Below are 14,189 nucleotides of genomic sequence, written 5' to 3'. Positions count from 1 at the left end.
TTAAATTAATACTGCATCAGAAACCTCCCAAGCAGATATCCAAAGTTCTTTGGCATTTCTCCAGTTGTTAATGAGATGTCTCTTCTAGTCCAGGGGAGTCTTTTGATCTTCTTCCAGGAAACCAAGAGTCGAAAGCCTTGATTTTCCTTTTTTCCCCTTTTCCCAGTCATTTCCACATAGTCATTATTAGAGTTATTAAAACCTTATTATATCAACAATGCCTCCCTTGCCTCCCTTGCTTTCCTGGTGACTTTCAGCTTAAACACAAACTGCTCTGGAGTGAGAAAAACCCATCACACTCAAAAAGCCCAGCTCGAGGGACCTGGAAGTGTGAGGGAAAGAGCAATTTTGTAGCGGGTTTGTTGCACAGGAGCACCAAGTTCACTAACTGGCTGATTCAGATTGAATCCCATTCAAAAAGAGTGCAACGGTGTGTGTTTCAGCCAGCCATCCGGCTGCTGCAACTATTCCCTGGGTGCCACCACACTGTCCTGTCTGTGTGTTTGGAAGGGAATGGGAGCTATGCTCCCCCCCGGAGACACGCCACTCCTTCTTCCTTAGCTGTGCTGCTCAACAGTTGAGGCAACCTTCACAGTTCTGGGATGCCGAGGAAGCGAACCAATAGTCACGTTCATCTGTACTGGCTCTGTATGACCTATTCTGACAGATGCTGCCTTTCATATTCACACCCAACGCCCAAGAGCCTTTCTGCTCCAGAGATCTGGGGCTGAACCCGGGATCTGCACGCCAAGGCTGAAGTGCCAGCTGGCCACGTTGGGCGCCTGCCTGGAGAGTGGAAGCCAGGGGTTGGAGGGACATCGTGCTGCTCCTGGCAACCCCCACCCAACCCGACGTCCTCCTCCGCCTGAATCCCGCTTCCCCCGGACGCACTTCCCATCCTGGAGCGGCTGGGGTGGGAGCGCTCCCCACCCCCCTTTCCAGACCCCACTCTCCTCGTTCTTCTTCTTCATGCCTCGGGTGTTTTCCTGAGTGTATCTGCAGAACAACCCTCTGTGAGGGAGGCGAAGCTGGCCCAAGAACTGGCCCAAGGTAGCTCAGCCAAGTTGCCAAGGCCAGCGTTTAAGACCGCGCACCCTTTCCCCTCAGATGAGAAAGCCGGGATGAGTCATGCTAGCAGCCTGTGGCCTTGATGGGCTTTGAGGCAGCCCAGCCCAGCTGCTATAGTCCACCTCTGAACCGAGGAAGCGCAACTGGAGAGACAGAGCCCAGGACTTTTCTCACGGGACAGAAGCGCACGACTTCCCCCTCCCACTTGCCGCCCGCCCCAGTCTTTCTCCAGCGGCTCATCCCAGGTGGGAATTCGGGTGGCGCTGCTTGCAAAAGGAGAAGCGGCTGGTGCTAGCGGACACTCCCATTGTTCTTCTCAGGTAGGACTTCCGGGATCCAGATGAACGTTTTACCAAAAAGTATGGCTTGACTACTGATTTCCCATTTAAAGGAAGGCAAAACGACCCAAGTTTGGCGGACAGGTGAAAAAAACCACGAATTACATTTAAAGTTCTGTGAGATGCAAAGGAAAGCTTGCCTTTTAAAGTTGCATTTGACAGCTTGTTGCTTGGTGCGGTTAACGGAATGGGAATATTGAGAAAGAAGAGACTTGGAATCAGAAGGTTAGGATTTAAGGTAAGGTTACCAGATTTTTTTTCAAAGAATCTGGGGACACTTTTTTTTTCCAAAAGAGAAAAAAAAATGTTATTTTTTAAAAATCATTTTTTAAAAAAATAAGAAGTAATACCTTCTCTTCTGGGTCTCCTCTGTCGCGTGGCCTTCCTCTGGGCCCCAGCCTGATCTCTTGGAGTGCTATCTGCCGTGGAATAGGCTCGGGTCGGGCCTGGGCTCAGCCCCGTGTCCTTGCCCTCCTGGTGCTCTCCTACCTCTCTTCCTCAGTGGCCGCAAGGTCGGGGCTTCCCTCTTTTTTCTCCTTCCTCTTTCTCTCTCTTCCTTCTCCTTCTCCTTTCCTCCTTCTCCCTGGGTTGGCTCCGGGGTTTTTACTGGCCCTGGAGCACCGCTGGGCAGTCGGCCACGTGTCCGGGCTCTCTCGCTCCCGCCTCGATTTGGGTCCTGAGGGGGGTGTCAGCGGTTCCCCCAGTTGACGCGCCGGGCATCCCTGGTTCCCCCTCGGCAGTGGCAGCGCAGGCGGCAGTCTCAGCAGCCCGGAGCCAGCCTGGAGCCAGCCTGGTAGTGCACTTGGCTCTGGCTGGCTTCAGGAGCTGCTCATTGCCCTGGCACCCGCCATTTTGCCTCGCTGGAAGTCCCCATATGATGTGTCTTGGGCCGTTGAACCAATCACGCAACATTCCTTCCCTACTAATAAATCTACAACACTTAAAATATAAATCTGGGGGCCTTATATGAAATCCGGGGACATTCCAGGGATGGATTTTGTTGGGGACAGATTTGTAAATCCGGGGACTGTCCCTGGGAGACGGGGACATCTGGTAATCATTCCATAATAGGGCTTCTCCTGCCTTTGCCAGTATGTCAGCCTTCTCAGCCTCCTTAAAGAGGGCGTTCAGAAGCACTTGTACGTCTGGCCATATGGGATTGTGAGTGGAGAAGGTGGCGCAGTCTGGATGAGTCCCTCTGTCTTGCTCTTTGGTCACTGTGACCGAGCACCATTTTGGGCCGATCAGGATCTATGGGGAAGGGGATCCACCCAGAAGTTGTGGAGGGAACGGGGTCTTCCGGTCAGTGCCAGCGATTAATGGCGGACTTACCTCCGAGCTCCGGGGGAAGTCTGCTCCACGGGTTCGGGTCCTGCCGCTACGGCGAAGCGGTGACCCTTAGAAAGCACAGGAGCGGAATCCTGTGAACAAGGAGACACCTTTTGCGCCCCCCCCTAAACTGCAAAGAAGCCTTTTTCAAGGCTTCGGAGCGGTAGCGGGTGAGCGGCGCGGAGCTGAGGGTCGTCTACAGCCGTGGAGTGAAGCTGCACCGCCATGATCGGAGAGCGCTGATTTCTTCTAAAGAATCTGGACTTTAAAGCAACTACTCGTGAGTAGGATTTAACGAATTGAATTTGGGCCATAAATTTAAGAATTAGAGAACTACCACGGGAAAGGTATAAAAGGAAGTCTGCCTTTTCCGTGCTGCAGACGTTTAAAGCAAAGATTTTGTAAAGCAGCAACCAAAGACAAGAACTCTTAAAGTTAAGAATCTATCATCTGGAAAATATCTCCCCCCGTTGTGCAGGAGCGGAGGGGGGTGGAAATTGAACTTTTGCATGCCTGCAAGAAACGCAGGACTTTAAAGGGGGGAAAAAAGATATCTGCTACTCTTTTCTCTGGAGTCGGTCTGCCTTGACAAGGGAACTTAATAGTGGATTCTCAGCACAGTGGAAACAATTGTTGCATTAACTCTGTATAAGTTACATTGTCTTCAGATGAACTTTTAAAGTATTACAAAGAATTTGAAACTGTGGCTAACTGAAAGGGGGGTTTTTACAGAGACATTGACTATAAAATTATAAAGGGAAGCTGGAGTGTTACCCCCTAGTGGGGACTTAGTGGTAACATTAAAAACTAAGCCACTGTAACAAGATCTAGTGGAAATTTCCTTTGAGAAACAAAAGTGCAAGTGTGGGATGTGACCTTGGCTCTGAATGAGAGTGTTATGGATAAAGAGAAGGGGAAATTTGAAGAAAAAACAAGTTTAAGATCCGGTAGACAATACAAAACTGACAGTTCCCACCAGCGTAGAGCTTCAACGTCTGGAGGCATAGGAACAGCTGTTGCCCCTCAAACAAAAACAAGAGCAATGTCTACGGAGGATACTCTTGCACAGGCTCTTAGTAAAATTAATGCATCTCTGGAAAATTTAACAAAGCAGGGCACAGAGACAAGTAAACAAGTTGTGGAAACTAACAAACAAGTGGCTGAAGTCTCCAAAAAAAATTGATTTGAACACGAAGAGCATCAATGACCTTGGGAAGAAGGTAAATTCTAACACAGAGACCATTGTAAGGCTTTTGGAGGACTCGGCAACAACTCGAAAGATTGCTGAAGAAGCAAAAGAAATTGCTGTTGCCACTCAGGAGAGGATACCACCGGTCATCAAGAGATTGGAGGACCATGATCTGACCCTATCTATGATCGAATTGCAAAGGAAAGAGAGAAATTTAAGACTGAGGTCAATTCCAGAAAGTGAGAAAGATAACCTGGTGGACTTTTTAACAAAAGAATTTACGGACTTTTGGCAACAGGACCTGGAGGAGGAAGAATTTAAGATATTGAGTGCATTTAGATTAGGTACAAGACAAAGGAAAAATAAAGCAAGAGACTGTTTGATAACATTAAGAACTAAGGAAGAAAGAGATAAAATTTTGAACTTGCATTACAAAAGAATTCTTGAGATTGAAGATTCTTTTGTGGAGATCTATAAAGATATCCCTAAGCATATTTTGGATGTAAGAGCTGACTACAAAGATTTGACCATTTTGCTGAAGAAAAATAAGATATACTACAGGTGGGAATATCCACAAGGCCTATCTTTCAAGTTCAAAGGAAGGAAGATAAGAATAAGATCACTGAGTGACAAAGACAAATTCTTGAGAGATCACGAAGAAGATCTTCAAAAGGAGGTGGAATCCGGAGGGGAATTAGCACTACCAGGAAAAGGTTCATTGGACATATCCAACTTATCATTTGGTTTGTCACTACCGACAGAGGAAGAACAACGACTGGGAGCAGTTGGAGGAAGTAAATAGTCTCATCATGGCTCTGCAACTTCTAAGTTGGAACTGCAATGGTTTGAACATGCCCCGAAAGAGGAAAGCAGTTTTTCATATATTAAAGAAAGAACAATTGGACTTGATTTGTTTACAAGAAACACATGTGACAAGGCTTCACAGGAAATTATTAGTGAATAAAAGACTGGGACAAGAATTTATATCATCTGACAGAGTTAAAAAAAGAGGAGTTGTTATTTATGCAAAAGAAAAACTGCTACCGAAATTTTTGTTTAAAGATGAACAAGGAAGATTTCTGGCAATCGAAATTCAAGTCCAAGGAGAGAAATTTGTGATTGTGGGAGTTTATGCACCCAATGAGGGGAAATCGGATTTTTTTAAGAAGTTGCATGAGATCTTGTTAGACTATTTGGATTATAATCTGATATTGATGGGAGATATGAATGGAGTTGTCGCAACGAACATGGATAAAGCACAAAGACAAATACTTACAAAGGATGGAAGACTACCAAAAACTTTCTTTGAAATGACTGACAATATGGACATAATTGACATATGGAGAACAAAGAATCCCCTTGTAAGAGAGGGAACCTTCTTTTCTGAATCTAAAATGACATGGACCAGAATCGACCAAATTTGGGTCACTAGAGGAATGGCAACCAAGATAAAAAAAGTGGAAATCTGCCCAAAAACTTGCTCCGACCACAACCCAGTAAAAATGGAGATGAAACTAGCAACTACTGGTACCTTCAGATGGAGGATGAATGACACCTTGTTTAGAGATGAAGAAGTTTATAAAAAGGCCCAAAAAAGGTGGAAAAAGAGGTGGAAGGGAAGACTATTTACAAGCCAAATGAAATTAGAGATTGTTTTCAGAGTTATTTTAAACAATTATATTCACAAGGACCGCAGAAGGAAGAAGATATAGATCAATTCCTTAAAACATTTGGATTACAAAAAAATTCCCAGGAAAGTAAAATTGGGCTAAACCAGAAAATAACTGAACAGGAAATAGTAGGTGCCATTCAAAACATGCAATTGGGCAAATCCCCAGGACCAGATGGGCTCACTTCCAAATATTATAAGATGTTGAAGGAATGGATTATACAACCAATGAAGGAAGTTTGCAATGAAATTTTGGAAGGGAAAAGGGCACCGGATTCGTGGAAAGAGGCCTACATCACACTAATACTGAAGACAGAGACAGAAAAGACTCAACTTAAGAACTACCGTCCCATCTCGTTATTGAATGTGGATTACAAAATATTTCCTGACATTTTGGCTAAGAGACTGAAGAAAGTTTTGATGGACGAGATCCATGGGGACCAAGCGGGCTTTCTCCCGAGAAGACACATGTCAGACAATGTAAGGAATATAATTGACATTTTGGAAATGTTAGAAGCTAATATAAATACTAGAGCAGTTTTGATATTTGTGGACGCGGAGAAAGCATTTGATAATATTTCTTGGAGCTTTATGAAGAAGAATCTTCAGGGGATGGGGGTAGGCCAAGGGTTTGAAAACGGTATTGGTGCAATATACTCAGAACAGAAAGCAAAACTAATTGTGAATAATGTGATTACAGAAGAGTTCAAGATAGAAAAAGGAACACGTCAGGGGTGCCCAATCTCTCCATTACTTTTTATATCAGTCCTGGAGGTTCTGCTAAATATGACCAGAAGGGATCAGTTGGTTAAAGGGGTTCAGGTCGGAGCTAAACAATACAAATTGAGAGCATTTGCAGATGATCTGGTACTTACTTTACAAGAGCCAGAATCTAGTACAAAAAGGGTTTTAGAATTAATTCAAGATTTTGGTCAAGTGGCAGGATTTAAATTGAACAAAACTAAAACTAAGGTTTTAGAGAAAAATTTAAAACCTATTGAAAGGGAGAGGTTTCAGAATGTGACAGGTTTAACTGTGGTTAAAAAAGTGAAATATTTGGGGATTAATATGACAGCTAAAAATCTGAATCTATTTAAAGATAACTATGAAAAATGTTGGACAGAAGTGAAAAAAGACTTAGAAATTTGGTCGAAGTTGAAGCTTTCCTTGTTGGGTCAAATTGCAGCTATAAAGATGAATGTATTGCCTAGAATATTGTTTTTGTTCCAAACATTGCAAATTATGGACAAAATGGACTGTTTCAAGAAGTGGCAAAAAGACATTTCTAAATTTGTCTGGCAGGGCAAAAAGCCCAGAATAAAATTTAAGATATTAACTGATGCTAAAGAAAGAGGGGGGTTTGCCCTGCCAGACTTTAAACTTTATTATGAATCAGCAGCCTTCTGCTGGTTGAAAGATTGGCTACTTCTTGAGAATACAGACATTTTGGATTTAGAAGGGTTTAACAATACCTTTGGGTGGCATGCATATTTATGGTACGACAATGTAGGGATTGGGAGTTACTCGTGCGTAATCCTGCTCCGTTTGAGCCTCGGATTGCCTGGTTAAACCCTCCGGACTACGCAGCCCATCTTAGCGTGGCTGCTCTTAGTCACTCGTAGAATCTGTCTGTGGGCGTTTCTTAAAGCGTTGCCAACATAAGAGCTGTTTGACGCCCAATCGTTTCCTCCTCTCACTGCGCGGGAGTCTCCTGCGCAGGGTGGGCGTGGGCAGTGGGGTGCTGGGGCTCTCCTCGCTAACTTCCAATGAAGAGTCCTGGAGCCCCTGCACCTCCCTGTCCCGTTGCTCTCCCTGATCCCTGGTGTTACACTCATTCTCTTCCCCTTCTTCCCGGCTGAGTCTCCCTCTAGCGCTTGGACCTTCCCCTGCAGAATCAGAGACCCCCCTCCTTCTCCCGTGCCTCTGATGGCAGTTCCCTGACATCCACCTCCCTCCCAGGGCCCCCTTCACTCCCCCTCCAACCCGGGGGCTCTATTGCAGCCTCTTCTCTGGTCGGCGAGCCAAGGAAACCCCTGAAAGAGCTGTCCTCCTCATCTGTGGGTGTGAACACCTCTTTCCACCTGCCAAGGTTCCCACCCAAGGACTGACTCTCCCAATCCGATTCCTCTTCGGATTCTGAAAACCCTTCGAAACTCTCTTCCTCCTCTGTGGTGCCGAACTGTTCTTCCCAGAAACGTTCTAAGGGCTTGGGTTTATCTGGGAACCGTCGATGGAACACTTCCACCATATGCTCGTCGCCAACTGCCTCTGCTGGCACCCACGTGTTTTCCGACCAGGGCTCTCCTTCCCACGCCACCAAGTACTGCACCTGCCGCCCTCGCCACCTTGAGTCCACTATCTCTGCGGCCGTGCTCTGGTGTTCCCTCTCTTCTACCTGTGGTTGTGGCAAGACTTCTACCTCCCGTCCCTCGAATTCCCGCCCCCCTCTGTGTGGTGAGAGCAAGGACCTATGGAACACAGGATGTATTTTCATGTTGTTGGGCAACCTGAGCTTGAACGCCACTGGGTTTATCTGTTGTATGACTTCAAAAGGGCCCAGTCTTCTGGGCTGCAACTTCTTGCACCCTCCCTTAAAGGGTAACCCTTGAGTGGACAACCACACGCGATCCCCCACCCTAATGGTTTCCCCTTCCCTCCGGTGTTTATCTGCTTGCTTCTTGTAACTGGCTTTGGCCCTTTCTAGGTTGGTCTTGAGCTGCTGATGTAACGCTTCCATTTCTTCCACAAACTGTTCAGCCGCAGGCACACTCCAGCTCTGTTCCTCATTACCCGGGAATGCCCTGGGATGACACCCATAATTGGCTAAGAAGGGGCTCATACCAGTGGACACATGTTCAGCATTATTGTACGCAAATTCTGCTAGCGCTAGTTTTTCTACCCAATCATTCTGCCTTTCGCTAATGTAGCAGCGTAAGTATTGCTGGAGTACACTGTTTGCCCTTTCCGCCTGCCCATTGGTTTCTGGGTGTCTCGCTGTCGAGAAGCTGACCTCGACTTGCAGTAGGCTCATGAGCTTCCTCCAGAACCGTGAAGTAAATTGCCTTCCGCGGTCAGATAAAACCCTCAAGGGGGCGCCATGCAGCCTGAAAATGTGTTCTACAAACAACCTTGCCGTTTCTTCCGCCGTCACGGCATGGGAACAGGCGATAAAATGGCACATTTTGGTTAGCAAGTCGACAACTACCATAGCTGCTGTTTTACCCCTCGATTTGGGCAAATCCGTCATGAAATCAATTGACACCACCTCCCAGTGTTTGTTTGGCGTGGGTAGGGGTTCCAGCAAACCTGCTGGCCTCGTGCGTTCTCCTTTGGCCCTCTGGCAGCGATCACACCCTCTTACATATTCACGTACATCTTCCCTCACCCGTGGCCACCAAAATTGTCGGGTCACCAGCATCATGGTTTTGTGTTGCCCAAAGTGCCCCGCTGTGGGGGTGTCATGTAGCTGTTTAAGTACCCTTCTTCTTAGAGCCTCCCCCAGTACGTACATCGCCCCCCTGTAGTACAACACCCCGTCCTTCTCTTCAAACCCCTCTGGTCCTCCCCTCCCCTCTTGGAGTTCCCTGATTTTTGTCCGGGCGAATTCATCGTCCCTGGTGAGTCCTGCCAGTTCTCTCGTGCCCACTAGAGTACCCCCACACACCCATCGGTCCTCAGGTATGACGTGGCGGGTCTCCGGCGGCCCCTCTCCTTTGAAGTACTCTGGTTTCCGTGAGAGAGCGTCTGCTCTCACGTTTTGCTCACCGGGCACATACTGGATTTCGAAGGAAAACTTGGAAAACTCCTGCGCCCAGCGAATCTGTCTCTGATTGAGCACCCGTGCTGTCCGCCAATATTCCAAGTTCTTGTGATCTGTGCAGACCTGGATCTTATGCTGCGCCCCTATCAGCAAATGGCGCCACCGACGAAAGGCGGCGTAAATGGCTAGCAGTTCTCAGTCGTACACGGTGTAGTTTTGTTCCGACTTGCTCAGCTTCCTCGAGAAAAAGGCGCACGTTTTCCATTCTTGCTTGTTCAGTCCTGGCTGCAACAGAACCGCCCCTATGGCTCTGTCTGACGCGTCTGTCTCCACCCTCATTGGTTTCTCCAAATCCACATGTAGTAATTGTTCCTCCAACGCGAATGCCTTCTTCAATCTTTCAAAGGATTGCTGGGCTGCCTCTGTCCACACGAACTTCTTTTTGCTACTGAGACAGTCCGTGATTGGGGCCGTCATGTGTGCAAAGTTCTTGATGAACCTCCGGTAGAAATTTCCAAAACCCAGGAACCTCTGCACATCCTTTCGTGTCTTTGGGGTCTTCCACTCCAATACTGCTTGCACCTTGCTTGGGTCCATCGCTAAGCCTTTGTCAGATAACCTGTACCCCAGGAACTCCACCTCTCAGGCATGAAACTGACATTTCTCTAGCTTGACCCACAACTGGTGTTTCTGCAAACGTTGTAGCACTTCCCTGTCATCTCTCGCATGTTGTTCCTCATTTTCTGAATAAATCAAGACGTCGTCCAGGAATGCTACACAGTTCTTGTAAAGCAGAGACCCGAACACGTGGTGCATGAAAGCTTGAAAACAGGCGGAGCCTGACTGTAATCCGAAAGGCATAACGAGATATTCGAAAGCCCCCAGGGGTGTGAACATGGTGGTCTTCCATTCATCCCCCTCTCTCATCCTGATTAAGTTGTAAGCCCCTCTCAGATCTAGCTTGGTGAAGATCTTTCCCTTCCTCACTCTCGTCAGAATTTCATCAATTCTGGGCATCGGGAAAGTCACAGGTTCTGACACCAAATTTACCCCCCTATAATCCACTACAAGCCTCGGTTTATCAGTGTCCTTTTTGTCCACAAAAAATACTGGACTGCCCCCCGCTGCCTTTGACTCTCTTATAAACCCTCTCTTTAGGTTCTTGTCGATAAAGTCCCGTAGCTCCTTCATCTCCCTGTCAGTCATGGCATACAGCTTACCCACCGGCAGCTGCGCCCCAGGGAGCAAATTGATCTGGCAATCGAACGGCCTGTGGGGTGGCAGTCTATCTGCCTCCTTTTCACTGAAAACCTCCTTCAAATCAGCATATTGCGGTGGCACCTCCCCTTTACCCTCCACTGCAGTGCTTGCCACTCTGGCTACGCTCATTCTTGGCGTTTTCCCTCCTAGGCAGTGCTGCAGGCAGTAGTCAGACCCAAAGCTGACGGTCCTCTGATGCCACGCCACCACCGGATCACGTTGCGCTAGCCAACTCATCCCCAATATTATTGGTGGACCCGCTAATGAGGCAACATGGAAAGCGATTGTCTCTGAGTGCCTAGACACTCTCATTCTCATCGGTGGGGTCTGGTGGGTAACTTCCCCCCCAATCAGCTCCCTCCCATCAATGGTGGTGACTTGCAGAGGTGCATCCAAAGGCAGCAGGTGAAGCTGATGCTCTAAGGCAAAGTCCCTGCTAAAAAAATTGCATGAGCTTCCTGAGTCCAGCATACCTTGAACCTTCACTGGGTGCCCATTTGGGAGCTCAAGCACCACCTCAATGGCAATCGCTGCTCTTGGAGAATCTGGTTTGGGCACATTCATTGGTTGTTGGCTCGGCTGCTGTGCCCGCTGATTGGCAGCCAAGCGTTTGCGTTTCCCTGCTCCGGAGTCTGGGGTTCCTCCTCCTCTCCCCCCACGGCCCCCACCATTGCTTGCCAGGCCTTTCTTTGTGGGCAGACTCTGGCAAAATGTCCTGGCTTTTGGCAAAGGAAACATTTCTTGGTCGTTTTTAGATCCTTTCCCTCCTTTTTGCGACGCTCGCTGGCGTTTGAAACTTCCTGGGCGCGCGCACCGCCTATTTCCATTGGCTCCGCCGGTGGGGAAGGCTGCCTAGGTATTCTAGGAATCCGGTAGTCATGGCAACGCTGCTCTCTCCCTTCCCGCCTCTCTTGAGCCCGCGCTTCCTGTCTTACTCCAATCGCAAGGGCTGCCTTGGTCAGCTGGTCCATAGACTGTAGGCGGGGTGCGCGCGAAAGTTCATCCTTGACCGTTGGGGAAAGCCCCTCCTCAAATAGCATCTGAATGGGTTCCGCGTCCAGCTGCCACCCCAGACGATGAACAATCATGGCAAAACGTGACCAATAGTCTCTAACTGACCCTTCTCCCTGCTTACAGCTTAGCAGTTCCCGTTTGGTCACACTCTGCTGCACATCACTACTGAACATAGCGTCCATCGCCTGAAAGAATTTCGATAGATCCTCCATGGCGTCATTCTGCGTCGCCATAATCGACCGAATCCATTCCCTCGCCCCGTCCTCCAAGTGCCCCACAATATAAGCAACTTTGGCTGCGTCATTTTCAAAATCATTTTTCTGCAACTTCAGGCATATTCTATTTCTGTTCTAAATGCCCCATACTCTTGAGGCTTTCCCCCAAACTTGTGCACCAGTCCCGGTACCTTCCTCGCTATGGGGGTGGGTTTCCCCTGAGCATCCAACGACCGTCGTTCGTCCAGCCTCGCCGTCAGGATGGCTATGTGCTCTTCCAAATCGCGGTTTCTCTCCTCCAGCGATTGGACTCCAGTGGCCCCTCCCGTGGCTCCAGCTCCTCCGGTCGTACTCATGATGCCCCCTTCTGTTTGTTGCGCACGAGCAACCTTCAGGGACAGACAGATTGCTGTAGGGATTGGGAGTTACTCGTGCGTAATCCTGCTCCGTTTGAGCCTCGGATTGCCTGGTTAAACCCTCCGGACTACGCAGCCCATCTTAGCGTGGCTGCTCTTAGTCACTCGTAGAATCTGTCTGTGGGCGTTTCTTAAAGCGTTGCCAACATAAGAGCTGTTTGACGCCCAATCGTTTCCTCCTCTCACTGCGCGGGAGTCTCCTGCGCAGGGTGGGCGTGGGCAGTGGGGTGCTGGGGCTCTCCTCGCTAACTTCCAATGAAGAGTCCTGGAGCCCCTGCACCTCCCTGTCCCGTTGCTCTCCCTGATCCCTGGTGTTACACTCATTCTCTTCCCCTTCTTCCCGGCTGAGTCTCCCTCTAGCGCTTGGACCTTCCCCTGCAGAATCAGAGACCCCCTCCTTCTCCCGTGCCTCTGATGGCAGTTCCCTGACAGACAAGGTTAAAGCTCATAAAGCTTTTAAAAATCATATTGTCAGGAAAGCACTGTACAATGTCTGGATCAGGTACAAAGACTTGCTGGAAAACAAAACTCCCAGGTGGTTATCCCCAATGGAGGCAAAGGCTGTGAAAAAACTAAATATGGAGTCAAAATGGCCGAAATATTGGGAAATTGTGGAACAGGAGGGGGATAAATTGAAATTGCAGAGTTATGAGAAATTGAAAGATAAAGTGCGAGATTGGCTTCATTATTATCAAATAATGGAGGTGTTTAAGTCCGATAGGAAAAATGGTTTTCAGGTGGAGAAATCGAAATTGGAGACAGAACTGTTAGAACCCAAAACTAAGAACTTGTCAAAAATGTACAACTTGCTGTTGGAATGGAATACACAGGATGAAACAGTTAAATCAGCTATGATCAAGTGGGCACAAGATATTGGTCATAACATTATGTTTGAAGACTGGGAACGGTTATGGACCACCGGTAAAAAATTTACGGCATGTAATGCCTTAAAAGAAAATATTATGAAAATGATTTACGGCATGTAATGCCTTAAAAGAAAATATTATGAAAATGATCTAGTACAAGAATACTTGGCTTAGTACAAGAATACTTGGCTAGTCTAGATGTATTCAAGTCTCCAGGGCCAGATGAACTGCATCCAAGAGTATTAAAAGAACTGGCAGATGTGATTTCAGAACCACTGGCAGTCATCTTTGAGAATTCCTGGAGAACAGGCGAAGTCCCCGCAGACTGGAGGAGGGCAAATGTTGTCCCTATTTTCAAAAAGGGGAAAAGAGAGGACCCAAATAATTACCGCCCAGTCAGTCTGACATCAATACCAGGGAAGATTCTGGAGCAGATCATTAAGCAAACAGTCTGTGAGCACCTAGAAAGGAATGCTGTGATCACCAATAGTCAGCATGGATTTCTGAAAAATAAGTCATGTCAGACTAACCTGATCTCGTTTTTTGACAGAATTACAAGCCTGGTAGATGAAGGGAACGCAGTGGATGTAGTCTACCTTGATTTCAGCAAGGCATTTGACAAGGTGCCCCATGATATTCTTGTAAAGAAGCTGGTAAAATGCGGTCTTGACTATGCTACCACTCAGTGGATTTGTAACTGGCTGACTGACCGAACCCAAAGGGTGCTCATCAATGGTTCCTCTTCATCCTGGAGAAGAGTGACTAGTGGGGTGCCACAGGGTTCTGTCTTGGGCCCGGTCTTATTCAACATCTTTATCAACGACTTGGATGATGGACTCAAGGGCATCCTGATCAAATTTGCAGATGACACCAAACTGGGAGGGGTGACTAACACCCCAGAGGACAGGATCACACTTCAAAACGACCTTGACAGATTAGAGAACTGGGCCAAAACAAACAAGATGAATTTTAACAGGGAGAAATGTAAAGTATTGCACTTGGGCAAAAAAAATGAGAGGCACAAATACAAGATGGGGGACACCTGGCTTGAGAGCAGTACATGTG

The sequence above is a fragment of the Podarcis muralis genome, chromosome W (assembly GCF_964188315.1).
Source record: "Podarcis muralis chromosome W, rPodMur119.hap1.1, whole genome shotgun sequence".
Classification (NCBI taxonomy): Eukaryota; Metazoa; Chordata; class Lepidosauria; order Squamata; family Lacertidae; genus Podarcis; species Podarcis muralis.
The sequence above is the reverse complement of the archived record's forward strand: the minus strand, read 5'-3'. Positions refer to the sequence as shown.